At 54.2% G+C, this 26,516-nt stretch overlaps 1 long non-coding RNA gene across 1 annotated transcript in view; it reads right to left on the bottom strand.

The window, feature by feature from the left end:
• Positions 1 to 10,712, bottom strand: part of LOC144762060 (uncharacterized) — a 40,258-nt gene extending 29,546 nt beyond the window's left edge. The window contains exon 1 of the long non-coding RNA XR_013596035.1: positions 10,627 to 10,712. This is a non-coding gene — a long non-coding RNA (uncharacterized LOC144762060). The remainder of the gene's footprint in view (positions 1 to 10,626) is intronic.
• Positions 10,713 to 26,516: the final 15,804 nt, after the last annotated feature.

Below are 26,516 nucleotides of genomic sequence, written 5' to 3'. Positions count from 1 at the left end.
CACTAGGCGTTCTCCTCTCAGTAGGTCAAGGCTAATCTGTCCTTTACGTTTAACATCTTCTTTCTTAACAAGATTTTCCAGCCTGTCTAGTTGTTTAAAAATAGTATTAAATTGTTTGATCATTTGACTTTCCATTTGTTTAAAAATAGCATCTACTGTAGTTTCAATCAGATTCCCGTTAGTTTTTGGTTGGCTGATGCTGTCGAGTACTGACTCTGTCTGGGTGTAAATAGAGGCATGGTCATCAATTTCCAAGATTATAGGAGGTGCAACTATGACCACATCATCGGTCGGTATGGACTCGCTCGTGTCAGTGCCACCCATTGGGAGGTCTTTGTTCACTTTGGACCACATACTTTGGGGTATCGGCTGGCTCTTATTGCGAGGGGGTTGTTTCCTCTTGTTTCCTGTTGGTTTAGGAACCCCTCTTTTTCTTTTCTCGCCGTCCGGTTTGTTGATCGGTATTGGGGGGGTTGCTGTATCTAATGGAGCTTCCCCTATCCCGTTAGAATTACTCCCACCCGAAGGGGGTTCCGTCAAATTAACTGGGAGTGGTTGCTTTAAAACCGTAACCACAGGAGAAAGTGGAGCGGCATTATTGGGGATTAGCAAAGATGTTTCAGAAAGTGTACTTGCTAGGCCCATTGACATCCTCCTCTCAGTGTCGGCGATTTCATTAGTAACCATATTGAAGGCGTTTTCCAGCATACTTTCTAATGAGGTATGTGACACAGTGAATCCCTCAGAGACAGGAACCACATTTACGGTGTTTCTTTTCACCATTTTGGGGGATGTTCGATGAACTCACCTAATGCTGGGGCTTAGTGGGGAGGCCCAGCCCAGCCTCCTCAGGCCTCTGAGGGCCACGGAGGGCCCGCCCTTTGCCGGGGCTTAGCCCGGCGCACACCCGCACGCGTCCCGTGATGCGGAGGGAGCGTCCTGCTGAAGTAGCGCCTCCGGGCGCGCTGTGGCCGGATGCAGGAAGTGGCCGCAAGGCTCCCTGGGAGCTGTAGTCTCCAGCCGCAGGATGGCGTGCAGTGGCGGCGAGACTTACAGCGTTAGGGCCCCAGGAGCGTGTTGGCGAGCGTCTGCCCTGCAGGTAGGTTTTCCCCTCTCTGGCCGGTTGATTTTGCCCTCGCTCCACCGAGGGAGCGTCCTGCTGAAGTAGCGCCTCCGGGCGCGCTGTGGCCGGATGCAGGAAGTGGCCGCAAGGCTCCCTGGGAGCTGTAGTCTCCAGCCGCAGGATGGCGTGCAGTGGCGGCGAGACCCACAGCGCCAGGGCCCCAGGAGCGTGTTGGCGAGCGTCTGCCCTGCAGGTAGGTTTTCCCCTCTCTGGACGGTTGATTTTGCCCTCGCTCCACCGAGGGAGCGTCCTGCTGAAGTAGCGCCTCCGGGCGCGCTGTGGCTGGATGCAGGAAGTGGCCGCAAGGCTCCCTGGGAGCTGCAGTCTCCAGCCGCAGGATGGCGTGCAGTGGCGGCGAGACCCACAGCGCCAGGGCCCCAGGAGCGTGCCGGCGAGCGTCTGCCCTGCAGGTAGCTTTTCCCCTCTCTGGCCGGTTGATTTTGCCACACACTACACTGATATGAGTAGCGCTGTACAATGAAATGCCTATGAGAGAGGGGCTATGTAAAGATGAGGGGCACTGTTGGAGAGTAGTAGTGAGGGAGCCAGATGACGAGTTCAATAAGGGGGCTACAGAGAGATGAGGGGCACTGGTGGAGGGTGGCAGTAAGGGAATCCGAGGAGGAGGTCAATAGGGGGAGGCTATGGGGAGATGAGGGGCACTTGTGGTGTGTGGCAGTGAGGGAATCCGAGGAAGAGGTCAATAGGAGGGGTAATGGAGGGATAAGGGGCACTGTTGGAAGGTGGTAGTAAAGGTATTTGCTGAGAAAGAGGTTATTGGTACGGCGCCAAAAAAGACTTTCGCATCAGCGATAAAGCTGGCATTGTCATTGCCTTTCTGTTTTTGTTTATGTAATTAGCAGTCGGGTCATAAGGGCTACTATGGAACATACTTTAAAGTGCGTGCTAATTATATTTACTGCTATATTCAATGTTTTAAGTATGAAGGTGATTTTACTGATGTTTTTTACTGGGAAAAATGAAAGTGGAGCCCAATGGTGCCTGATATGGGCCTGAGGCCCAAGGTCATCTGTGAGGTAAGGTGCACTGGAGAGGAGTAGTGGATAATCAAGCCTGTAAGGGAGTGCGCTGCAGAGTCGGTGTGTAGGTGGAGGTAGTATTGAAGAGAAATTCTCCCTGGAGGCTCGCACAGAGAGGAGTGCCACTTGCCTGATACTCCCACCTCAGAAACCTCCTATTCCCATCAAAGTAACATTACATGGAAAAAAAACACTTTTTGAAAGTGATAACATTAAAAAAAGATTTGCAAAAGAGTGAGTTTTACTGGGCCTTGTAAGACTAAAAAGAGATGAAGGAGGGCCCTGAAGCATAAATGCAACAAATCAAGTTCGCAGTGGCCCACCCAAATAAAAATTCCTGGAGCCGGGCCTGCTACAGAGTCCAGCCTTACACAGTGCACCAAAAGCATTAGTGTGCAGACACGCCTATCCATGAGCATGCGTCAGTGTGCAAGACAACCCTGAGGAAGCGTCAACGCGGACACAGCTCCCTCACAAGACAGCTCGCACCCTCTCCCTCATATGCTGCAGCTGCACACAACTCCCTGCCCCTGAAGCTCGCATCCTCTCCCTCATCTGCTGCGGCTGCACACAGCTCCCTGCCACTGAAGCTCGCACCCTCTCCCTCATGTGCTGCAGCTGCACACAGCTCCCTGCCACTGAAGCTCGCATCCTCTCCCTCATGTGCTGCGGCTGCACACAGCTCCCTGCCAAGGAAGCTTGCACCCTCTCCCTCATGTGCTGCAGCTGCACACAGCACCCTCCCAAGGAAGCTCACACCCTCTCCCTCATGTGCTGAAGGTACACACAGCTCCCTGCCACTGAAGCTCGCACCCTCTCCCTCATGTGCTGCGGCTGCACACAGCTCCCTCCCAAGGAAGCTTGCACCCTCGCCATCATATGCTGCAGCTGCACACAGACCCCTCCCAAGGAAGTTCGCACCCTCTCCCTCATGTGCTGAAGCTGCACACAGCTCCCTCCCAAGGGAGCTCGCACCCTCTCACTCATGTGCTGCTACTGCACACAGCTCCATCCCAAGGAAGCTCGCACCCTCTCCCTCATGTGCTGAAGCTGCACACAGCTCCCTCCCAGGGAAGCTCGCACCCACTCCCTCATGTGCTGTGGTGGCACACAGCTCCTTCCCAAGGGAGCTCGCACCCTCTCCCTCATGTGCTGAAGCTGCACACAGCTCCCTGCCACTGAAGCTCGCACCCTCTCCCTCATGTGCTGCAACTGCACACAGCTCCCTCCCAAGGAAGCTTGCACCCTCTCCCTCATGTGCTGCAGCTGAAAACAGCTCTCTGCCACTGAAGCTCGCACCCTCTCCCTCATGTGCTGCAGCTGCACACAACTCCCTGCCACTGAAGCTTGCACCGTCTCCTTCATCTGCTGAAGCTGCACACAGCTCCCTGCCACTGAAGCTCGCACCCTCTCCCTCATGTGCTGCAGCAGCACACAGCTCCCTCCCAAGGAAGCTCGCACCCTCTCCCTCATGTGCTGCAGCTGCACAGAGCCCCCTCCCAAGGAAACTCGCACCTTCTCCCTCATGTGCTGCCGCTGCACACAGCCACCTCCTAACGGAGCTCGCACCCTCTCCCTCATGTGCTGCAGCTGCACACAGCTCCAAGCCACTGAAGCTCGCACCCTCTCCCTCATGTGCTGCAGCAGCACACAGCTCCCTCCCAAGGAAGCTCGCACCCTCTCCCTCATGTGCTGCAGCTGCACACAGCTCCCTCTCAAGGGAGCTCGCACCCCCTCCCTCATGTGCTGTAGCTGCACACAGCTCATTCCTAAGGAAGCTCGCAACCGCTCCCTCATGTGCTGCAGCTGCATGCAGCTCCCTCTCAAGGAAGCTTGCACCCTCTCCCTCATGTGCTGCAGCTGCACACAGCTCCCTCCTAAGGAAGCTCGCACCCTCGCCCTCATGTGCTGCGGCTGCACACAGCTCCCTCCCAAGGAAGCTCGCACCCTCGCCCTCATGTGCTGCAGCTGCACACAGCTCCCTCTCAAGGAAGCTCGCACCCTCTCCCTCATGTGCTGAAGCTGCACACAGCTCCCTCCCAAGGGAGCTCGCACCCTCTCCCTCATGTGCTGCTGCTGCACACAGCTCCCTCCCAAGGAAGCTTGCACCCTCTCCCTCATGTACTGAAGCTGCACACAGCTCCCTGCCACTGAAGCTCGCACCCTCTCCCTCATGTGCTGAAGCTGCACACAGCTCCCTCCCAGGGAAGCTCGCACCCTCTCCCTCATGTGCTGCGGTGGCACACAGCTCCTTCCCAAGGGAGCTCGCACCCTTTCCCTCTTGTGCTGAAGCTGCACACATCTCCCTGCCACTGAAGCTCACACCCTCTCCCTCATGTACTGCAACTGCACACAGCTCCCTCCCAAGGAAGCTCGCACCCTCTCCCTCATGTGCTGCAGCTGCACACAGCTCCCTGCCACTGAAGCTCGCACCCTCTCCCTCATGTGCTGCAGCTGCACACAGCTCCCTGCCACTGAAGCTCGCACCGTCTCCTACATCTGCTGAAGCTGCACACAGCTCCCTGCCACTGAAGCTCACACCCTCTCCCTCATGTACTGCAACTGCACACAGCTCCCTCCCAAGTAAGCTTGCACCCTCTCCCTCATGTGCTGCAGCTGCACACAGCTCCCTGCCACTGAAGCTTGCACCCTCTCCCTCATGTGCTGCAGCTGCACACAGCTCCCTCTCGAGGAAGCTCGCACCCTCTCCCTCATGTGCTGAAGCTGCACACAGCTCCCTCCCAAGGGAGCTCGCACCCTCTCCCTCATGTGCTGCTGCTGCACACAGCTCCCTCCCAAGGAAGCTTGCACCCTCTCCCTCATGTACTGAAGCTGCACACAGCTCCCTGCCACTGAAGCTCGCACCCTCTCCCTCATGTGCTGAAGCTGCACACAGCTCCCTCCCAGGGAAGCTCGCACCCTCTCCCTCATGTGCTGCGGTGGCACACAGCTCCTTCCCAAGGGAGCTCGCACCCTTTCCCTCTTGTGCTGAAGCTGCACACATCTCCCTGCCACTGAAGCTCACACCCTCTCCCTCATGTACTGCAACTGCACACAGCTCCCTCCCAAGGAAGCTCGCACCCTCTCCCTCATGTGCTGCAGCTGCACACAGCTCCCTGCCACTGAAGCTCGCACCCTCTCCCTCATGTGCTGCAGCTGCACACAGCTCCCTGCCACTGAAGCTCGCACCGTCTCCTACATCTGCTGAAGCTGCACACAGCTCCCTGCCACTGAAGCTCACACCCTCTCCCTCATGTACTGCAACTGCACACAGCTCCCTCCCAAGTAAGCTCGCACCCTCTCCCTCATGTGCTGCAGCTGCACACAGCTCCCTGCCACTGAAGCTTGCACCCTCTCCCTCATGTGCTGCAGCTGCACACAGCTCCCTCTCGAGGAAGCTCGCACCCTCTCACTCATGTGCTGCAGCTGCACACAGCTCCCTGCCACTGAAGCTCGCACCCTTGCCCTCATGTGCTGCAGCTGCACACAGCTCCCTGCCAAGGAAGCTCGCACCCTTGACCTCATGTGCTGCGGCTGCGCACAGCTCCCTCCCAAGGAAGCTCGCACCCTCGACCTCATGTGCTGCAGCTGCACACAGCTCCCTCCCAAGGAAGCTCGCACCCTCTCCCTCATGTGCTGCAACTGCACACAGCTCCCTCCCGAGGAAGCTCGCACCCTCTCAATCATGTGCTGCAGCTGCACACAGCTCCCTGCCACTGAAGCTCGCACCCTCTCCCTCATGTGCTGCAGCTGCACACAGCTCCCTGACACTGAAGCTTGCACCGTCTCCTTCATCTGCTGAAGCTGCACACAGCTCCCTGCCACTGAAGCTCGCACCCTCTCCCTCATGTGCTGCAGCAGCACACAGCTCCCTCCCAAGGAAGCTCGCACCCTCTCCCTCATGTGCTGCAGCTGCACAGAGCCCCTTCCCAAAGAAGCTCGCACCCTCTTCCTCATGTGCTGCAGCTGCACACAGCCACCTCCCAAGGGAGCTCGCACCCTCTCCCTCATGTGCTGCAGCTGCACGCAGCTCCCTGCCACTGAAGCTCGCACCCTCTCCCTCATGTGCTGCAGCAGCACACAGCCCCCTCCCAAGGAAGCTCGCACCCTCTCCCTCATGTGCTGCAGCTGCACACAGCTCCCTCTCAAGGGAGCTCGCACCCTCTCCCTCATGTGCTGCAGCTGCACACAGCTCCCTCTCAAGGGAGCTCGCACCCTCTCCCTCATGTGCTGCAGCTGCACACAGCTCCCTGCCACTGAAGCTTGCACCCTCTCCCTCATGTGCTGCAGCTGCACACAGCTCCCTCTCGAGGAAGCTCGCACCCTCTCACTCATGTGCTGCAGCTGCACACAGCTCCCTGCCACTGAAGCTCGCACCCTTGCCCTCATGTGCTGCAGCTGCACACAGCTCCCTGCCAAGGAAGCTCGCACCCTCGACCTCATGTGCTGCGGCTGCGCACAGCTCCCTCCCAAGGAAGCTCGCACCCTCGACCTCATGTGCTGCAGCTGCACACAGCTCCCTCCCAAGGAAGCTCGCACCCTCTCCCTCATGTGCTGCAACTGCACACAGCTCCCTCCCGAGGAAGCTCGCACCCTCTCAATCATGTGCTGCAGCTGCACACAGCTCCCTGCCACTGAAGCTCGCACCCTCTCCCTCATGTGCTGCAGCTGCACACAGCTCCCTGACACTGAAGCTTGCACCGTCTCCTTCATCTGCTGAAGCTGCACACAGCTCCCTGCCACTGAAGCTCGCACCCTCTCCCTCATGTGCTGCAGCAGCACACAGCTCCCTCCCAAGGAAGCTCGCACCCTCTCCCTCATGTGCTGCAGCTGCACAGAGCCCCTTCCCAAAGAAGCTCGCACCCTCTTCCTCATGTGCTGCAGCTGCACACAGCCACCTCCCAAGGGAGCTCGCACCCTCTCCCTCATGTGCTGCAGCTGCACGCAGCTCCCTGCCACTGAAGCTCGCACCCTCTCCCTCATGTGCTGCAGCAGCACACAGCCCCCTCCCAAGGAAGCTCGCACCCTCTCCCTCATGTGCTGCAGCTGCACACAGCTCCCTCTCAAGGGAGCTCGCACCCTCTCCCTCATGTGCTGTAGCTGCACGCAGCTCCCTCTCAAGGAAGCTTGCACCCTCTCCCTCATGTGCTGCAGCGGCACACAGCTCCCTCCTAAGGAAGCTCGCACCCTCGCCCTCATTTGCTGCGGCTGCACACAGCTCCTTCCCAAGGAAGCTCGCAACCTCGCCCTCATGTGCTGAAGCTGCACACAGCTCCCTCCCAGGAAAGCTCGCACCCTCTCCCTCATGTGCTGCGGTGGCACACAGCTCCTTCCCAAGGGAGCTCGCACCCTTTCCATCATGTGCTGAAGCTGCACACATCTCCCTGCCACTGAAGCTCACACCCTCTCCCTCATGTGCTGCAACTGCACACAGCTCCCTCCCAAGGAAGCTCACACCCTCTTCCTCATGTGCTGCAGCTGCACACAGCTCCCTGCCACTGAAGCTCGCATCTTCTCCCTCATGTGCTGCAGCTGCACACAGCTCCCTGCCACTGAAGCTCGCACCGTCTCCTTCATCTGCTGAAGCTGCACACAGCTCCCTGCCACTGAAGCTTGCACCCGCTCCCTCATGTGCTGTAGCTTCACACAGGTCCCTCCCAAGTAAGCTCGCACCCTCTCCCTCATGTGCTGCAGCTGCACACAGCTCCCTGCCACTGAAGCTTGCACCCTCTCCCTCATGTGCTGCAGCTGCACACCGCTCCGTCTCGAGGAAGCTCGCACCCTCTCACTCATGTGCTGCAGCTGCACACAGCTCCCTACCAAGGGAGCTCGCACCCTCTCCCTCATGTGCTGCAGCTGCACACAGCTCCCTGCCACTGAAGCTCGCACCCTTGCCCTCATGTGCTGCAGCTGCACACAGCTCCCTGCCAAGGAAGCTCGCACCCTCTCCCTCATGTGCTGCAGCTGCACACAGCTCCCTGCCACGGAAGCTCGCACCCTCTCCCTCATGTGCTGCAGCTGCAGACAGCTCCCTGCCACTGAAGCTCGCACCCTCTCCCTCATGTGCTGCAGCTGCACACAGCTCCCTCCAAAGGAATCTCGCACCCTCTCCCTCATGTGCTGCAGCTGCACATAGCTCCCTGCCACTGAAGCTCGCACCCTCTCCCTCATGTGCTGCAGCTGCACACAGCTCCCTCCCAAGGAAGCTCGCACCCTCTCCCTCATGTGCTGCAGCTGCACACAGCTCCCTGCCACTGAAACTCACACCCTCTCCCTCATGTGCTGCAGCTGCACACAGCTCCCTCCCAAGGCAGCTCGCACCCTCTCCCTCATGTGCTGCAGCTGCACACAGCTCATTCCCAAGGGAGCTCGCACCCTCTCCCTCATGTTCTGCAGCTGCACACAGCTCATTCCCAAGGAAGCTCACACCCTCTCCCTCATGTGCTGAAGATGAACACAGCTCCCTGCCACTGAAACTCGCACCCTCTCCCTCATGTGCTGCAGCTGCACACAGCTCCCTCCCAAGACAGCTTGCACCCTCTCCCTCATGTACTGCAGCTGCACACAGATGACTCTCGAGGAAGCTCGCACCGTCTCCCTCATGTGCTGCAGCTGCACACAGCTCCCTACCAAGGGAGCTCGCACCCTCTCCCTCATGTGCTGCAGCTGCACACAGCCCCCTCCCAAGGAAATTTGCACCCTCTCCCTCATGTGCTACGGCTACACACAGCTCCCTGCCAGGGAAGCTCACACCCTCTCCCTCATGTGCTGCAGCTGCACACAACTCCCTCCCAAGGAAGCTTGCACCCTCTCCCTCATGTGCTGCAGCGGCACACAGCTCATTCCCAAGGAAGCTTGCACCCTCTCCCTCATGTGCTGAAGCTGCACACATCTTCCTGCCTCTGAAGCTCTCACCCTCTTGCTCATGTGCTGCAGCTGCACACAGTTCCCTCCCAAGAAAGCTTGCACCCCCTCCCTCATGTGCTGCAGGTGCACACAGCTCCCTGCCACTGAAGCTCGCACCCTCTCCCTCATGTGCTGCAGCTGCACACAGCCCCCTCCCAAGGAAGCTCGCACCCTCTCCCTCATGTGCTGCACACAGCCACCTCCCAAGGGAGCTCGCACCCTCTCCCTCATGTGGTGTAAGTTTCACACAGCTCCCTGGCACTGAAGCTCACACCCTCTCCCTCATGTGCTGCTGCTGCACACAGCTCCCTCCCAAGGAAGATCGCACCCTCTCCCTCATGCGCTGCAGCTGCACACAGCTCCCTCCCAAGGGAGCTCGCACCCTCTCCCTCATGTGCTGCAGCTGCACACAGCTCATTCCCAAGGAAGCTCGCACCTGCTCCCTCATATGCTGCAGCTGCATGCAGCTCCCTCTCAAGGAAGCTTGCACCCTCTCCCTCATGTGCTGCAGCTGCACACGGCCCCCTCCCAAGGAAGCTCGCACCCTCGCCCTCATGTGCTGCGGCTGCACACAGCACCCTGCCAAGGAAGCTCACACCCTCGCCCTCATGTGCTGCAGCTGCACAATTCCCCCTAACCAAGGAAGCTCGCACCCTCTCCCTCATGTGCTGAAGGTGCACACAGCTCCCTCCCAAGGGAGCTCGCACCCTCTTCCTCATGTGCTGTGGCTGCACACAGCTCATTCAAGGAAGCTCGCACCTGCTCCCTAAAGTGCTGCAGCTGCACACAGCTCCCTCCCAAGGAAGCTCGCACCCTCTCCCTCATGTGCTGCAGCTGCACACAGCTCCCTCCCAAGGAAGCCTGCACCCTCTCCCTCATGTGCTGAAGCTGCACACAGCTCCCTGCCACTGAAGCTTGCACCCGCTCCATCATGTGCTGCAGCTGCACACAGCTCCCTCCCAAAGAAGCTCGCACCCTCTCCCTTATGTGCTGCAGCTGCACACAGCTCCCTCCCAAGGAAGATCGCACCCTCTCCCTCATGTGCTGCAGCTGCACACAGCTCCCTCCCAAGGAAGCTGGCACCCTCGCCCTCATCTTCTGAAGCTGCACACAGCTCCCTGCCAGGGAAGCTCGCACCCTCTCCCTCATGTGCTGCGGCTGCACACAGCTCCTTCCCAAGGAAGCTCACACCCTCTCCCTCATGTGCTGAAGCTGCACACAGCTCCCTCCCAGGGAAGCTCGCACCCTCTCCCTCATGTGCTGCAGCTGCACACAGCTCCTTCCCAAGGAAGCTCGCACCCTCTCCCTCATGTTCTGAAGCTGCACACAGCTCCCTGCCAGGGAAGCTTGCACCCTCTCCCTCATGTGCTGCGGCTGCACACAGCTCCCTGCCACTGAAGCTCACACCCTCTCCCTCATGTGCTGAAGCTGCACACAGCTCCCTCCCAGGGAAGCTCGCACCCTCTCCCTCATCAGCAGCGGGGGACAATCCTCCACCATAGCAGAGGAGCCGCCCCTGGGCAGTGTGTAGAGAAGCCACACAGAGTCTGTACTCACGAGCTGCGCACATCTGGAGCACGGAGCCCAGCACAAGGGCCAGGGCGAGCAGGTAACAGCCAGTGATCTTCATCTTGATATCCGAGGGATGCTCTGAACTCCAAGTGGTGGAGCCGCCATATTTATAGGCCTCTGCCTGTTTGTTTTGCAAGGCTGGCCAATAGGGGGCGGAGGATGGACCTGTTTCTTCCACTGACTCCACCTCCCATTGAGTCCCCGCCCCCTGTCCTTGCCTGCCCCGGTGTTTGACGTCCTGGAGCCGGTGCCAGCATTTCCAGCGCACAGCAGAGCCCAGCAGGGTGTGTCCACGCGGGCACAGTTCCATTGTAATACACGCACCCCACAGCTTGAGAGTCAGGGCTGGTAACACTCCTGCTGGCAGAGACCTTTGACATGGGCAAAGCTCGAGAGTCAGGACTAGTAACACTCCTGCTGGCAGAGACCTTTGACATGAGCAAAGCTTGAGAGTCATGGCTGGTAACACTCCTGCTGGCAGAGACCTTTGACATGGGCAAAGCTCGAGAGTCAGTGCTGGTAACACTCCTGCTGGCAGAGACCTTTGACATGGGCAAAGCTCGAGAGTCAGGGCTGGTAACACTCCTGCTGGCAGAGACCTTTGACATGGGCAAAGCTCGAGAGTCAGGGCTGGTAACACTCCTGCTGGCAGAGACCTTTGACATGGGCAAAGCTCGAGAGTCAGGGCTGGTAACACTCCTGCTGCAGAGACCTTTGACATGGGCAAAGCTCGAGAGTCAGGGCTGGTAACGCTCCTGGCAGAGACCTTTGACATGAGCAAAGCTTGAGAGTCAGGGTTGGTAACACTCCTGCTGACAGAGACCTTTGACATGGGCAAAGCTCGAGAGTCAGGGCTGGTAACACTCCTGCTGGCAGAGACCTTTGACATGGGCAAAGCTTGAGAGTCAGGGCTGGTAACACTCCTGCTGCAGAGACCTTTGACATGGGCAAAGCTTGAGAGTCAGGGCTGGTAACACTCCTGCTGGCAGGGACCTTTGACATGGGCAAAGCTCGAGAGTCAGGGCTGGTAACACACCTGCTGGCAGAGACCTTTGACGTGGGCAAAGCTCGAGAGTCAGGGCTGGTAACACTCCTGGCAGAGACCTTTGAGGTGAGCAAAGCTCGAGAGTCAGGGCTGGTAACACTCCTGCTGGCGGAGACCTTTTTCACGGGCAAAGCTCGAGAGTCAGGGCTGGTAACACTCCTGCTGGCAGAGACCTTTGACATGGGCAAAGCTCGAGGGTCAGGGCTGGTAACACTCCTGCTGGCAGAGACCTTTGACATGAGCAAAGCTCGAGAGTCAGGGCTGGTAACACTCCTGCTGGCAGAGACCTTTGACATGGGCAAAGCTCGAGAGTCAGGACTGGTAACACTCCTGCTGGCAGAGACCTTTGACATGAGCAAAGCTTGAGAGTCAGGGCTGGTAACACTCCTGCTGGCAGAGACCTTTGACATGGGCAAAGCTCGAGAGTCAGTGCTGGTAACACTACTGCTGCAGAGACCTTTGACATGGGCAAAGCTTGAGAGTCAGGGCTGGTAACACTCCTGCTGGCAGAGACCTTTGACATGGGCAAAGCTCGAGAGTCAGGGCTGGTAACACTCCTGCTGGCAGAGACCTTTGAAGTGGGCAAAGCTCGAGAGTCAGGGCTGGTAACACTCCTGGCAGAGACCTTTGATGTGAGCAAAGCTCGAGAGTCAGGACTGGTAACACTCCTGCTGGCGGAGACTTTTGACACGGGCAAAGCTCGAGAGTCAGGGCTGGTAACACTCCTGCTGGCAGAGACCTTTGACATGGGCAAAGCTCGAGGGTCAGGGCTGGTAACACTCCTGCTGGCAGAGACCTTTGACGTGGGCAAAGCTCGAGAGTCAGGGCTGGAAACACTCCTGCTGGCAGAGACCTTTGACATGGGCAAAGCTTAAGAGTCAGGGCTGGTAACACTCCTGCTGGCAGAGACCTTTGACGTGGGCAAAGCTCGAGAGTCAGGGCAGGTAACACTCCTGCTGGTAGAGACCTTTGACGCGGGCAAAGCTTGAGAGTCAGGGCTGGTAACACTCCTGCTGGCAGAAACCTTTGACATGGGCAAAGCTCGAGAGTCAGGGCTGGTAACACTCCTGCTGGCAGAGACCTTTGACATGGGCAAAGCTCGAGAGTCAGGGCTGGTAACACTCCTGCTGGCAGAGACCATTGAGATGGGCAAAGCTTGAGAGTCAGGGCTGGTTACACTCCTGCTGGCAGAGACCTTTGACATGGGCAAAGCTCGAGAGTCAGGGCTGGTAACACTCCTGCTGGCAGAGACCTTTGACATGGGCAAAGCTCGAGAGTCAGGGCAGGTAACACTCCTGCTGGCAGAGACCTTTGACATGGGCAAAGCTCGAGAGTCAGGGCTGGTAACACTCCTGCTGGCAGAGACCTTTGACATGGGCAAAGCTCGAGAGTCAGGGCTGGTAACACTCCTGCTGGCAGAGACCTTTGACATGAGCAAAGCTCGAGAGTCAGGGCTGGTTACACTCCTGCTGGCAGAGACCTTTGACGTGGGCAAAGCTTGAGAGTCAGGGCTGGTAGCACTCCTGCTGGCAGAGACCTTTGACGTGGGCAAAGCTTGATAGTCAGGGCTGGTAACACTCCTGCTGGCAGAGACCTTTGACGCGGGCAAAGCTTGAGAGTCAGGGCTGGTAACACTCCTGCTGGCAGAGACCTTTGACATGAGCAAAGCTCGAGAGTCAGGGCTGGTTACACTCCTGCTGGCAGAGACCTTTGACGTGGGCAAAGCTTGATAGTCAGGGCTGGTAACACTCCTGCTGGCAGAGACCTTTGATGTGGGCAAAGCTCGAGAGTCAGGGCTGGTAACACTCCTGCTGGCAGAGACCTTTGACATGGGCAAAGCTCGAGAGTCAGGGCTGGTAACACTCCTGCTGGCAGAGACCTTTGACGTGGGCAAAGCTCGAGAGTCAGGGCTGGTAACACTCCTGCTGGCAGAGACCTTTGACATGGGCAAAGCTGAGAGTCAGGGCTGGTAACACTCCTGCTGTCAGAGACCTTTGACATGGGCAAAGCTTGAGAGTCAGGGCTGGTAACACTCCTGCTGGCAGAGACCTTTGACGTGGGCAAAGCTTGAGAGTCAGGGCTGGTAACACTCCTGCTGGCAGAGACCTTTGACGTGGGCAAAGCTTGAGAGTCAGGGCTGGTAACACTCCTGCTGGCAGAGACCTTTGAAGTGGGCAAAGGTTGAGAGTCAGGGCTGGTAACACTCCTGCTGTCAGAGACCTTTGACATGGGCAAAGCTTGAGAGTCAGGGCTGGTAACACTCCTGCTGGCAGAGACCTTTGACATGGGCAAAGCTTGAGAGTCAGGGCTGGTAACACTCCTGCTGGCAGAGACCTTTGACATGGGCACAGCTCGAGAGTCAGGGCTGGTAACACTCCTGCTGGCAGAGACCTTTGACATGGGCAAAGCTCGAGAGTCAGGGCTGCTTACACTCCTGCTGGCAGAGACCTTTGACATGGGCAAAGCTTGAGAGTCAGGGCTGGTAACACTCCTGCTGGCAGAGACCTTTGACGCGGGCAAAGCTCGAGAGTCAGGGCTGGTAACACTCCTGCTGGCAGAGACCTTTGACGTGGGCAAAGCTTGAGAGTCAGGGCTGGTAACACTCCTGCTGGCAGAGACCTTTGACGTGGGCAAAGCTTGAGAGTCAGGGCTGGTAACACTCCTGCTTGCAGAGACCTTTGACATGGGCAAAGCTCGAGAGTCAGGGCTGGTAACACTCCTGCTGGCAGAGACCTTTGACGTGGGCAAAGCTTGAGAGTCAGGGCTGGTAACACTCCTGCTGGCAGAGAGCTTTGACGTGGGCAAAGCTCGAGAGTCAGGGCTGGTAACACTCCTGCTGGCAGAGACCTTTGACGTGGGCAAAGCTCGAGAGTCAGGGCTGGTAACACTCCTGCTGGCAGAGACCTTTGACATGGGCAAAGCTTGAGTCGGGGCTGGTAACACTCCTGCTGGCAGAGACCTTTGACGTGGGCAAAGATCTAGAGTCAGGGCTGGTAGCATTCCTGCTGGCAGAGACCTTTGACATGGGCAAAGCTTGAGAGTCAGGGCTGGTGACACTCCTGCTGGCAGAGACCTTTGACATGGGCAAAGCTCGCGAGTCAGGGCTGGTAACACTCCTGCTGGCAGAGACCTTTGACGTGGGCAAAGCTTGAGAGTCAGGGCTGGTAACACTCCTGCTGGCAGAGACCTTTGACATGGGCAAAGCTCGAGAGTCAGGGCTGGTAACACTCCTTGCAGAGACCTTTGACATGAGCAATGCTTGAGAGTCAGGGCTGGTAACACTCCTGCTGGCAGAGACCTTTGACATGAGCTAAGCTTGAGAGTCAGGGCTGGTAACACTCCTGCTGGCAGAGACCTTTGACATGGGCAAAGCTTGAGAGTCAGGGCTGGTAACACTCCTGCTGGCAGAGACCTTTGACATGGGCAAAGCTTTAGAGTCAGGGCTGGTAACACTCCTGCTGGCACAGACCTTTGACATGGGCAAAGCTTGAGAGTCAGGGCTGGTAACACTCCTGCTGGCACAGACCTTTGACATGGGCAAAGCTCGAGAGTAAGGGCTGGTAATACTCCTGCTGCCAGAGACCTTTGACATGGGCAAAGCTCGAGAGTCAGGACTGGTAACACTCCTGCTGGCAGAGACCTTTGACATGGGCTAAGCTTGAGAGTCAGGGCTGGTAACACTCCTGCTGGCAGAGACCTTTGACATGGGCAACGCTCGAGAATCAGGGCTGGTAATACTCCTGCTGGCAGAGACCTTTGACGTGGGCAAAGATCTAGAGTCAGGGCTGGTAGCATTCCTGCTGGCAGAGACCTTTGACATGGGCAAAGCTTGAAAATCAGGGCTGGTGACACTCCTGCTGGCAGAGACCTTTGACATGGGCAAAGCTCGCGAGTCAGGGCTGGTAACACTCCTGCTGGCAGAGACCTTTGACGTGGGCAAAGCTTGAGAGTCAGGGCTGGTAACACTCCTGCTGGCAGAGACCTTTGACATGGGCAAAGCTCGAGAGTCAGTGCTGGTAACACTCCTTGCAGAGACCTTTGACATGAGCAATGCTTGAGAGTCAGGGCTGGTAACACTCCTGCTGGCAGAGACCTTTGACATGAGCTAAGCTTGAGAGTCAGGGCTGGTAACACTCCTGCTGGCAGAGACCTTTGACATGGGCAAAGCTTGAGAGTCAGGGCTGGTAACACTCCTGCTGGCAGAGACCTTTGACATGGGCAAAGCTTTAGAGTCAGGGCTGGTAACACTCCTGCTGGCACAGACCTTTGACATGGGCAAAGCTTGAGAGTCAGGGCTGGTAACACTCCTGCTGGCACAGACCTTTGACATGGGCAAAGCTCGAGAGTAAGGGCTGGTAATACTCCTGCTGCCAGAGACCTTTGACATGGGCAAAGCTCGAGAGTCAGGACTGGTAACACTCCTGCTGGCAGAGACCTTTGACATGGGCTAAGCTTGAGAGTCAGGGCTGGTAACACTCCTGCTGGCAGAGACCTTTGACATGGGCAACGCTCGAGAATCAGGGCTGGTAATACTCCTGCTGGCAGAGACCTTTGACATGGGCAAAGCTCGAGAGTCAGGGCTGGTTACACTCCTGCTGGCATAGACCTTTGACGTGGGCAAAGCTCGAGAATCAGGGCTGGTAACACTCGTGCTGGTAGAGACCTTTGACATGGGCAAAGCTCGAGAGTCATGGCTGGTAACACTCCTGGCAGAGACCTTTGACATGGGCAAAGCTTGAGAGTCAGGGCTGATTACACTCCTGCTGGCATAGACCTTTGACGTGGGCAAAGCTCGAGAATCAGGGCTGGTAACACTCCTGCTGGCAGAGACCTTTGACATGGGCAAAGCTTGAGAGTCAGGGCTGGTAACACTCCTGCTGGCAGAGACCTTTGACATGGGCAAAGCTTGAGAGTCAGGACTGGTTACACTCCTGCTGGCAGAGACCTTTGACGTGGGCAAAGCTCGAGAGTCAGGGCTGGTAACACTCCTGCTGGCAGAGACCTTTGACATGGGCAAAGCTTGAGAATCAGGGCTGGTAACACTCCTGCTGGCAGAGACCTTTGACATGGGCAAAGCTTGAGAATCAGGGCTGGTAACACTCCTGCTGGCAGAGACCTTTGACATGGGCAAAGCTGAGAGTCAGGGCTGGTAACACTCCTGCTGGCAGAGACCTTTGACATGGGCAAAGCTTGAGAGTCTGGGCTGGTTACACTCCTGGCAGAGACCTGTGACATGGGCAAAGCTCGAGAGTCAGGGCTGGTAACACTCCTGCTGGCGGAGACCTTTTACATGGGCAAAGCTTGAGAGTCAGGGTTGGTAACACTCCTGCTGGCAGAGACCTTTGACATGGGCAAAGCTCGAGAGTCAGGGCTGGTAACACTCCTGCTGGCAGAGACCTTTGACGTGGGCAAAGCTCGAGAGTCAGGGCTGGTTACACTCCTGCTGGCAGAGACCTTTGACGTGGGCAAAGCTCGAGAGTCAGGGCTGGTAACACTCCTGCTGGCAGAGTCCTTTGACATGGGCAAAGCTTGAGAGTCAGGGCTGGTAACACTCCTGCTGGCAGAGACCTTTGACAGGCGCAAAGCTTGAGAGTCAGGGCTGGTAACACTCCTGCTGGCAGAGACCTTTGACATGGGCAAAGCTCGAGAGTCAGGGCTGGTAACACTCCTGCTGGCAGAGACCTTTGACGTGGGCAAAGCTCGAGACTCAGGGCTGGTAACACTCCTGCTGGCAGAGACCTTTGACAGGGGCAAAGCTTGAGAGTCAGGGCTGGTAACACTCCTGCTGGCAGAGACCTTTGACATGGGCAAAGCTCGAGAGTCAGGGCTGGTAAAACTCCTGCTGGCAGAGACCTTTGACATGGGCAAAGCTCGAGAGTCATGGCTGGTAACACTCCTGGCAGAGACCTTTGACATGGGCAAAGCTTGAGAGTCAGGGCTGGTTACACTCCTGCTGGCATAGACCTTTGACGTGGGCAAAGCTCGAGAATCAGGGCTGGTAACACTCCTGCTGGTAGAGACCTTTGACATGGGCAAAGCTCGAGAGTCAGGGCTGGTGACACTCCTGCTGGCAGAGACCTTTGACATGGGCAAAGCTTGAGAGTCAGGGCTGGTAACACTCCTGCTGGCAGAGACCTTTGACATGGGCAAAGCTTGAGAGTCAGGACTGGTTACACTCCTGCTGGCAGAGACCTTTGACGTGGGCAAAGCTCAAGAGTCAGGGCTGATAACACTCCTGCTGGCAGAGACCTTTGACATGGGCAAAGCTTGAGAATCAGGGCTGGTAACACTCCTGCTGGCAGAGACCTTTGACATGGGCAAAGCTTGAGAATCAGGGCTGGTAACACTCCTGCTGGCAGAGACCTTTGACATGGGCAAAGCTGAGAGTCAGGGCTGGTAACACTCCTGCTGGCAGAGACCTTTGACATGGGCAAAGCTTGAGAGTCTGGGCTGGTTACACTCCTGGCAGAGACCTGTGACATGGGCAAATCTCGAGAGTCAGGGCTGGTAACACTCCTGCTGGCAGAGACCTTTTACATGGGCAAAGCTTGAGAGTCAGGGTTGGTAACACTCCTGCTGGCAGAGACCTTTGACATGGGCAAAGCTCGAGAGTCAGGGCTGGTAACACTCCTGCTGGCAGAGACCTTTGACGTGGGCAAAGCTCGAGAGTCAGGGCTGGTTACACTCCTGCTGGCAGAGACCTTTGACGTGGGCAAAGCTCGAGAGTCAGGGCTGGTAACACTCCTGCTGGCAGAGTCCTTTGACATGGGCAAAGCTTGAGAGTCAGGGCTGGTAACACTCCTGCTGGCAGAGACCTTTGACAGGGGCAAAGCTTGAGAGTCAGGGCTGGTAACACTCCTGCTGGCAGGGACCTTTGACATGGGCAAAGCTCGAGAGTCAGGGCTGGTAACACTCCTGCTGGCAGAGACCTTTGACGTGGGCAAAGCTCGAGAGTCAGGGCTGGTAACACTCCTGCTGGCAGAGACCATTGACAGGGGCAAAGCTTGAGAGTCAGGGCTGGTAACACTCCTGCTGGCAGAGACCTTTGACATGGGCAAAGCTCGAGAGTCAGGGCTGGTAAAACTCCTGCTGGCAGAGACCTTTGACATGGGCAAAGCGGGCTCTGGCCCGGGGCCCCAGCCTTCCAGGGGCCACTGATAGAGCCAGCTCTGTTCTACAGTCTTGTCCTGATAAGCTTGTTTTAAGTACCATGTTGCTTTCATTTATCTTTATTTTGGCTGATGTGTCCATTCTCTCTCACTATCACCATCGTTGTCTATTTAGGCACCGTTTGGCCCCCGCCGCACAGCTGTTCATGGTAACTGTTTTTTGTAATTCTGCAATGTGATTGAAACACAGATTTTCTTCAGATAAACAACTTTACTTGGTGATGCTCAAATGATTAATTTTCATGAAACACAATTCCCACACATTATTTCAACAGAAAATGTGCTTTCTGTAGATGAAAGTCCGCTACTACACTAGTGCTCATAAATGCATCACCAGCTTCATACCACACCCATGCCGCTCTTCTGCTGAAGGTGCATAGAACATGTGCTGCACTGTTTTTGGTATGACGCCTGGATCTTTCACAACCCCTATGATCTTAGGTATTTAATATTTAAAATCCTTGTCAAGTGCCACACATCTCACGTAGGAATAACACACTTTCGGGGCGTGGCTTAGGCGCCGACGAGGGATGGTGCGTCTCCGCTGAGCTCCGCGATGCAGTGACCCTTCAGCATCGATATCGGACCTCTAACTGGCTTGTAGAGGCTCCTGCTGCCATATATTGCCGTCGGAACATCCTGGGAAGCAGATGCCGTTCATGATGTTCGCCGGCCGAGTCTCCGACGTTTCCTATCCTTGCCGGTAACTTTCTCCACTTTTGGATGCGGGCGGCCGCCATTTTGTGCCGCCTAGCCCGCGTCCCTTTTCCCCTCATGAACTCAATACTTTTGCCGGATACACCGCTCATTGCTTCTGAAATATCGCGTTTCTACTGACTCTTTTGCCCCAATGTGATTTTAACGCGATTTTGCATTTTTTTTTTTATGTTGTGTGCAAATCTCTCCTCAGCTGCTCCTGCATTCAGTTTTGTGGTATTGACGGCCACCATTTTCTATGCTGATGAAAATGTCGTTTTTTTACCCCATTTTGCAGCATATGCTACGCTGTTTTTCTCATTCAGACTGATACCCAGTTCTTTTTGTTGGTGGCTGTTACTGGCACACTCAGTGCCTAATTCAAATCTCATTACACGTATCCACCTTCTCACTATTTTCCTTGAGTGTGATGAAATGCGTGTTGTACCTGCGTTCCTGCAAATGGCAATTTGGTTCCCAGCCACCCTCGCACTCTCAGTGTACTACCACCAATCTCTAACCTATGCTCTGGCGTAATTACTTCTTCACACCATATTGAAGTGCCTGTTTTGCTGTTTGCCACGCAGTATGACATTCATTTTACTGTGACTACTTCATATCTCTGCATATTCCTCCATGCCATCATGGAACTTATCAGTTTCTCCGTGGATACTTATCTCTGTTTGCCTTCTGCCTTTTATTATGCATATTGCATTTTTACGCATGTGTCTCTTTCTTACATCGTTTTGAGCGAGTCTAGCTGTCCTTTATAGTTTCAATTAGAAGTTTAGAATTAGAATCAGGGCTGGTAACACTCCTGCTGGCAGAGACCTTTGACATGGGCAAAGCTTGAGAGTCAGGGCTGGTAACACTCCTGCTGGCAGAGACCTTTGACATGGGCAAAGCTTGAGAGTCAGGACTGGTTACACTCCTGCTGGCAGAGACCTTTGACGTGGGCAAAGCTCGAGAGTCAGGGCTGGTAACACTCCTGCTGGCAGAGACCTTTGACATGGGCAAAGCTTGAGAATCAGGGCTGGTAACACTCCTGCTGGCAGAGACCTTTGACATGGGCAAAGCTTGAGAATCAGGGCTGGTAACACTCCTGCTGGCAGAGACCTTTGACATGGGCAAAGCTGAGAGTCAGGGCTGGTAACACTCCTGCTGGCAGAGACCTTTGACATGGGCAAAGCTTGAGAGTCTGGGCTGGTTACACTCCTGGCAGAGACCTGTGACATGGGCAAAGCTCGAGAGTCAGGGCTGGTAACACTCCTGCTGGCGGAGACCTTTTACATGGGCAAAGCTTGAGAGTCAGGGTTGGTAACACTCCTGCTGGCAGAGACCTTTGACATGGGCAAAGCTCGAGAGTCAGGGCTGGTAACACTCCTGCTGGCAGAGACCTTTGATGTGGGCAAAGCTCGAGAGTCAGGGCTGGTTACACTCCTGCTGGCAGAGACCTTTGACGTGGGCAAAGCTCGAGAGTCAGGGCTGGTAACACTCCTGCTGGCAGAGTCCTTTGACATGGGCAAAGCTTGAGAGTCAGGGCTGGTAACACTCCTGCTGGCAGAGACCTTTGACAGGGGCAAAGCTTGAGAGTCAGGGCTGGTAACACTCCTGCTGGCAGAGACCTTTGACATGGGCAAAGCTCGAGAGTCAGGGCTGGTAACACTCCTGCTGGCAGAGACCTTTGACGTGGGCAAAGCTCGAGAGTCAGGGCTGGTAACACTCCTGCTGGCAGAGACCTTTGACAGGGGCAAAGCTTGAGAGTCAGGGCTGGTAACACTCCTGCTGGCAGAGACCTTTGACATGGGCAAAGCTCGAGAGTCAGGGCTGGTAAAACTCCTGCTGGCAGAGACCTTTGACATGGGCAAAGCTCGAGAGTCATGGCTGGTAACACTCCTGGCAGAGACCTTTGACATGGGCAAAGCTTGAGAGTCAGGGCTGGTTACACTCCTGCTGGCATAGACCTTTGACGTGGGCAAAGCTCGAGAATCAGGGCTGGTAACACTCCTGCTGGTAGAGACCTTTGACATGGGCAAAGCTCGAGAGTCAGGGCTGGTGACACTCCTGCTGGCAGAGACCTTTGACATGGGCAAAGCTTGAGAGTCAGGGCTGGTAACACTCCTGCTGGCAGAGACCTTTGACATGGGCAAAGCTTGAGAGTCAGGACTGGTTACACTCCTGCTGGCAGAGACCTTTGACGTGGGCAAAGCTCAAGAGTCAGGGCTGATAACACTCCTGCTGGCAGAGACCTTTGACATGGGCAAAGCTTGAGAATCAGGGCTGGTAACACTCCTGCTGGCAGAGACCTTTGACATGGGCAAAGCTTGAGAATCAGGGCTGGTAACACTCCTGCTGGCAGAGACCTTTGACATGGGCAAAGCTGAGAGTCAGGGCTGGTAACACTCCTGCTGGCAGAGACCTTTGACATGGGCAAAGCTTGAGAGTCTGGGCTGGTTACACTCCTGGCAGAGACCTGTGACATGGGCAAATCTCGAGAGTCAGGGCTGGTAACACTCCTGCTGGCAGAGACCTTTTACATGGGCAAAGCTTGAGAGTCAGGGTTGGTAACACTCCTGCTGGCAGAGACCTTTGACATGGGCAAAGCTCGAGAGTCAGGGCTGGTAACACTCCTGCTGGCAGAGACCTTTGACGTGGGCAAAGCTCGAGAGTCAGGGCTGGTTACACTCCTGCTGGCAGAGACCTTTGACGTGGGCAAAGCTCGAGAGTCAGGGCTGGTAACACTCCTGCTGGCAGAGTCCTTTGACATGGGCAAAGCTTGAGAGTCAGGGCTGGTAACACTCCTGCTGGCAGAGACCTTTGACAGGGGCAAAGCTTGAGAGTCAGGGCTGGTAACACTCCTGCTGGCAGAGACCTTTGACATGGGCAAAGCTCGAGAGTCAGGGCTGGTAACACTCCTGCTGGCAGAGACCTTTGACGTGGGCAAAGCTCGAGAGTCAGGGCTGGTAACACTCCTGCTGGCAGAGACCATTGACAGGGGCAAAGCTTGAGAGTCAGGGCTGGTAACACTCCTGCTGGCAGAGACCTTTGACATGGGCAAAGCTCGAGAGTCAGGGCTGGTAAAACTCCTGCTGGCAGAGACCTTTGACATGGGCAAAGCGGGCTCTGGCCCGGGGCCCCAGCCTTCCAGGGGCCACTGATAGAGCCAGCTCTGTTCTACAGTCTTGTCCTGATAAGCTTGTTTTAAGTACCATGTTGCTTTCATTTATCTTTATTTTGGCTGATGTGTCCATTCTCTCTCACTATCACCATCGTTGTCTATTTAGGCACCGTTTGGCCCCCGCCGCACAGCTGTTCATGGTAACTGTTTTTTGTAATTCTGCAATGTGATTGAAACACAGATTTTCTTCAGATAAACAACTTTACTTGGTGATGCTCAAATGATTAATTTTCATGAAACACAATTCCCACACATTATTTCAACAGAAAATGTGCTTTCTGTAGATGAAAGTCCGCTACTACACTAGTGCTCATAAATGCATCACCAGCTTCATACCACACCCATGCCGCTCTTCTGCTGAAGGTGCATAGAACATGTGCTGCACTGTTTTTGGTATGACGCCTGGATCTTTCACAACCCCTATGATCTTAGGTATTTAATATTTAAAATCCTTGTCAAGTGCCACACATCTCACGTAGGAATAACACACTTTCGGGGCGTGGCTTAGGCGCCGACGAGGGATGGTGCGTCTCCGCTGAGCTCCGCGATGCAGTGACCCTTCAGCATCGATATCGGACCTCTAACTGGCTTGTAGAGGCTCCTGCTGCCATATATTGCCGTCGGAACATCCTGGGAAGCAGATGCCGTTCATGATGTTCGCCGGCCGAGTCTCCGACGTTTCCTATCCTTGCCGGTAACTTTCTCCACTTTTGGATGCGGGTGGCCGCCATTTTGTGCCGCCTAGCCCGCGTCCCTTTTCCCCTCATGAACTCAATACTTTTGCCGGATACACCGCTCATTGCTTCTGAAATATCGCGTTTCTACTGACTCTTTTGCCCCAATGTGATTTTAACGCGATTTTGCATTTTTTTTTTTATGTTGTGTGCAAATCTCTCCTCAGCTGCTCCTGCATTCAGTTTTGTGGTATTGACGGCCACCATTTTATATGCTGATGAAAATGTCGTTTTTTTACCCCATTTTGCAGCATATGCTACGCTGTTTTTCTCATTCAGACTGATACCCAGTTCTTTTTGTTGGTGGCTGTTACTGGCACACTCAGTGCCTAATTCAAATCTCATTACACGTATCCACCTTCTCACTATTTTCCTTGAGTGTGATGAAATGCGTGTTGTACCTGCGTTCCTGCAAATGGCAATTTGGTTCCCAGCCACCCTCGCACTCTCAGTGTACTACCACCAATCTCTAACCTATGCTCTGGCGTAATTACTTCTTCACACCATATTGAAGTGCCTGTTTTGCTGTTTGCCACGCAGTATGACATTCATTTTACTGTGACTACTTCATATCTCTGCATATTCCTCCATGCCATCATGGAACTTATCAGTTTCTCCGTGGATACTTATCTCTGTTTGCCTTCTGCCTTTTATTATGCATATTGCATTTTTACGCATGTGTCTCTTTCTTACATCGTTTTGAGCGAGTCTAGCTGTCCTTTATAGTTTCAATTAGAAGTTTTCAACAGGTCTCATGAGTTTGGCACCCTGAAGCATTCTGCCACTGGAGCTAAAGTTAAGCGGCCAAAAAATGATCCGCCATCTCCCATTGCTTCGCCAAATCCTGTTCTGGATTCTATCCTAGAAGAAGTATGTGGTCTTCAACCATTTATGTCTGCTACCAATTTTAAACTTAATCAAATTGAAGTAAAACTAGCTGTTATGGATGGTAAGGTTCTAGAGTTGGAGCAACGTGTTAGCGATATCCAAGATGTCTCCTCCAAGATCCCTTTGTTGGAACAAGAAATTCACAAATTGAAACTCCACACCCAGGACCTTGAAAATCGTAATCGGAGGAATAACCTACGCCTCTATGGTCTTCCAGAAAATGTGGAGGGGTCCGACATGGTGTCCTTTTTACAAAAGTTCTTGATGAACCTTCTTGATCTCCAATCTTCAGCGCATCCTCTTAATATTCAAAGAGCCCATCGCTTAGGCCGCCTTCAACGCAATGCTTCTAAACCCCGTGGTATTACTATGCTTTTTCTTGAGTTTACTGAATTGATGTCAGTGTTGAAGGCTGCTAAACTTAAAAGGCGTCTTATATGGTCTGGCCACAATATTTTTATCTCTCAAGATCTCACCAATGCAACGAATGCTCGACGCAAAGAATTTCTGAATCTTCGCCCTTAAATGAGACAATTGAACATCCAGTATGGCATCCTCCATCCATGTTTTTGTAAAATCACGCATAATGGTCGTACTCGCTCATTCGATGATCCGCAGAAGCTCCAGTCATTTTTGCAAAATGTGTCTCCCTCTGGCATGGACACTAATGATTAATATTTATCTTTCTTGTTGTCACTTTTGCGGTCTGGGCAGTCTTGAGTTTTATGTTCTTCATTTTCCCTCTACACCCCTATATCCTTCTGTATTCTCCGCTTTCTTGAGGTTCTGATTCCCCATGTACCCTTTGTGTTGCTCGTGGGGGTTCGCTTCCTCTTTGGCGTATCCATGCTCCTGCTGTTTTGATTTTTCTCTTCTCCTCAGACGAGGCTCCATTGCCTTGATCTGTTCACTTCTCTCTTATTTTGCTTCTACTCTTTCTTCCTTCTTCTTTCTTTCTCTCTCCCCTTCCTCTTTGTCTCCTTTACCTTTTCTACTCTCTTTTTGTGCGCATCTCTTCTCCTGGTGTATCTCTCTACTGGTTGGGCCCAACTTAAGTGTATTTGTTCTTGGTCCGCAATGTATTTCCTCATCAGTTCTTTTATAAACTTTTTGGAAGTTTTGGTATTCGTTGTAATATTTTTTGTCTTTCTTCTCCTTACGTGGTTTGTTTCTCTTTTCAGGTGTTATCCCGAAGTGTTTCACATCCCTTCGCATACTTCCTTCCCTACCCTCCATTATGTGTAAACTTGTTTCGTGGAATGTTCATGCTATTGGAAACCCGATTAAGTGTCAAAAGGTACTGTCTCACCTATCTAAAATTAATTCTCATATTGTTTTCCTTCAAGAAACGCACTGTTCTGATTCTGAATCTCTCAAGTTAAAGAGACAATGGGTTGGGCAGGTTGTTCACTCCTCTACATCCAACAAAAAAGGTGGTGTTGCTATATTGTTCCATAAATCTTTGTCTGTACAAATTTTATCTACTCAAGCTGATGATGATGGTCGATGGGTGATGGCAAAGATTGCTTTTCAAAATAAAACCTTTGATTAAAATTGAACATTTATGGCCCGGTTAAACCTGACCCTCAATTTTGGAATAGTATTACAATTTCACTTTCATCACTTGACTGTCCCAATGTGATTGTTGCTGGTGATTTTAATCAATTGTTGGACCCATTATCTGACAGGTTATCAAAATCTAAATTTAACCCAGATAAAACCCACAAAGCCTTTCAGTCTGCCATCACCTCTCAACCTTTTTATGATGTTTGGAAGACATGTAACCCTGACTTGCTTGAATATACCTTTTATTCTAATGTACACCACACGAGGTCTCGGATTGATTATATCCTTGTTAGTAAATATTTGTTGCCGTCCATTCAAGCCTCTGATATAGGTTCTATTTTTATTTCCGATCATGCCCCTGTACATGCTGTTTTTGATTTTTCCCAAACTTCCTCTCATTTTAGTCGATGGAAGTTGAACACTTCCCTATTATCTGATCCTGTTTTTATCAAAGAGGCCACTGCCCATCCTAATGAATTTTTTACTTTTAACAAACCCATAGAAACTAATGTTCCCAATAACTGGGATGCCTTCAAGGCTTCTTTCTGTGCTTTTGTCATCTCTTATGTTTCTCGTAAAAAGAAGGCAGCACGGAAAAA

This window comes from Lissotriton helveticus, chromosome 6 (assembly GCF_964261635.1).
Source record: "Lissotriton helveticus chromosome 6, aLisHel1.1, whole genome shotgun sequence".
Lineage (NCBI taxonomy): Eukaryota > Metazoa > Chordata > Amphibia > Caudata > Salamandridae > Lissotriton > Lissotriton helveticus.
Note: the sequence above shows the minus strand (reverse complement) of the source record. Positions and strands in the feature narration are given on the sequence as shown.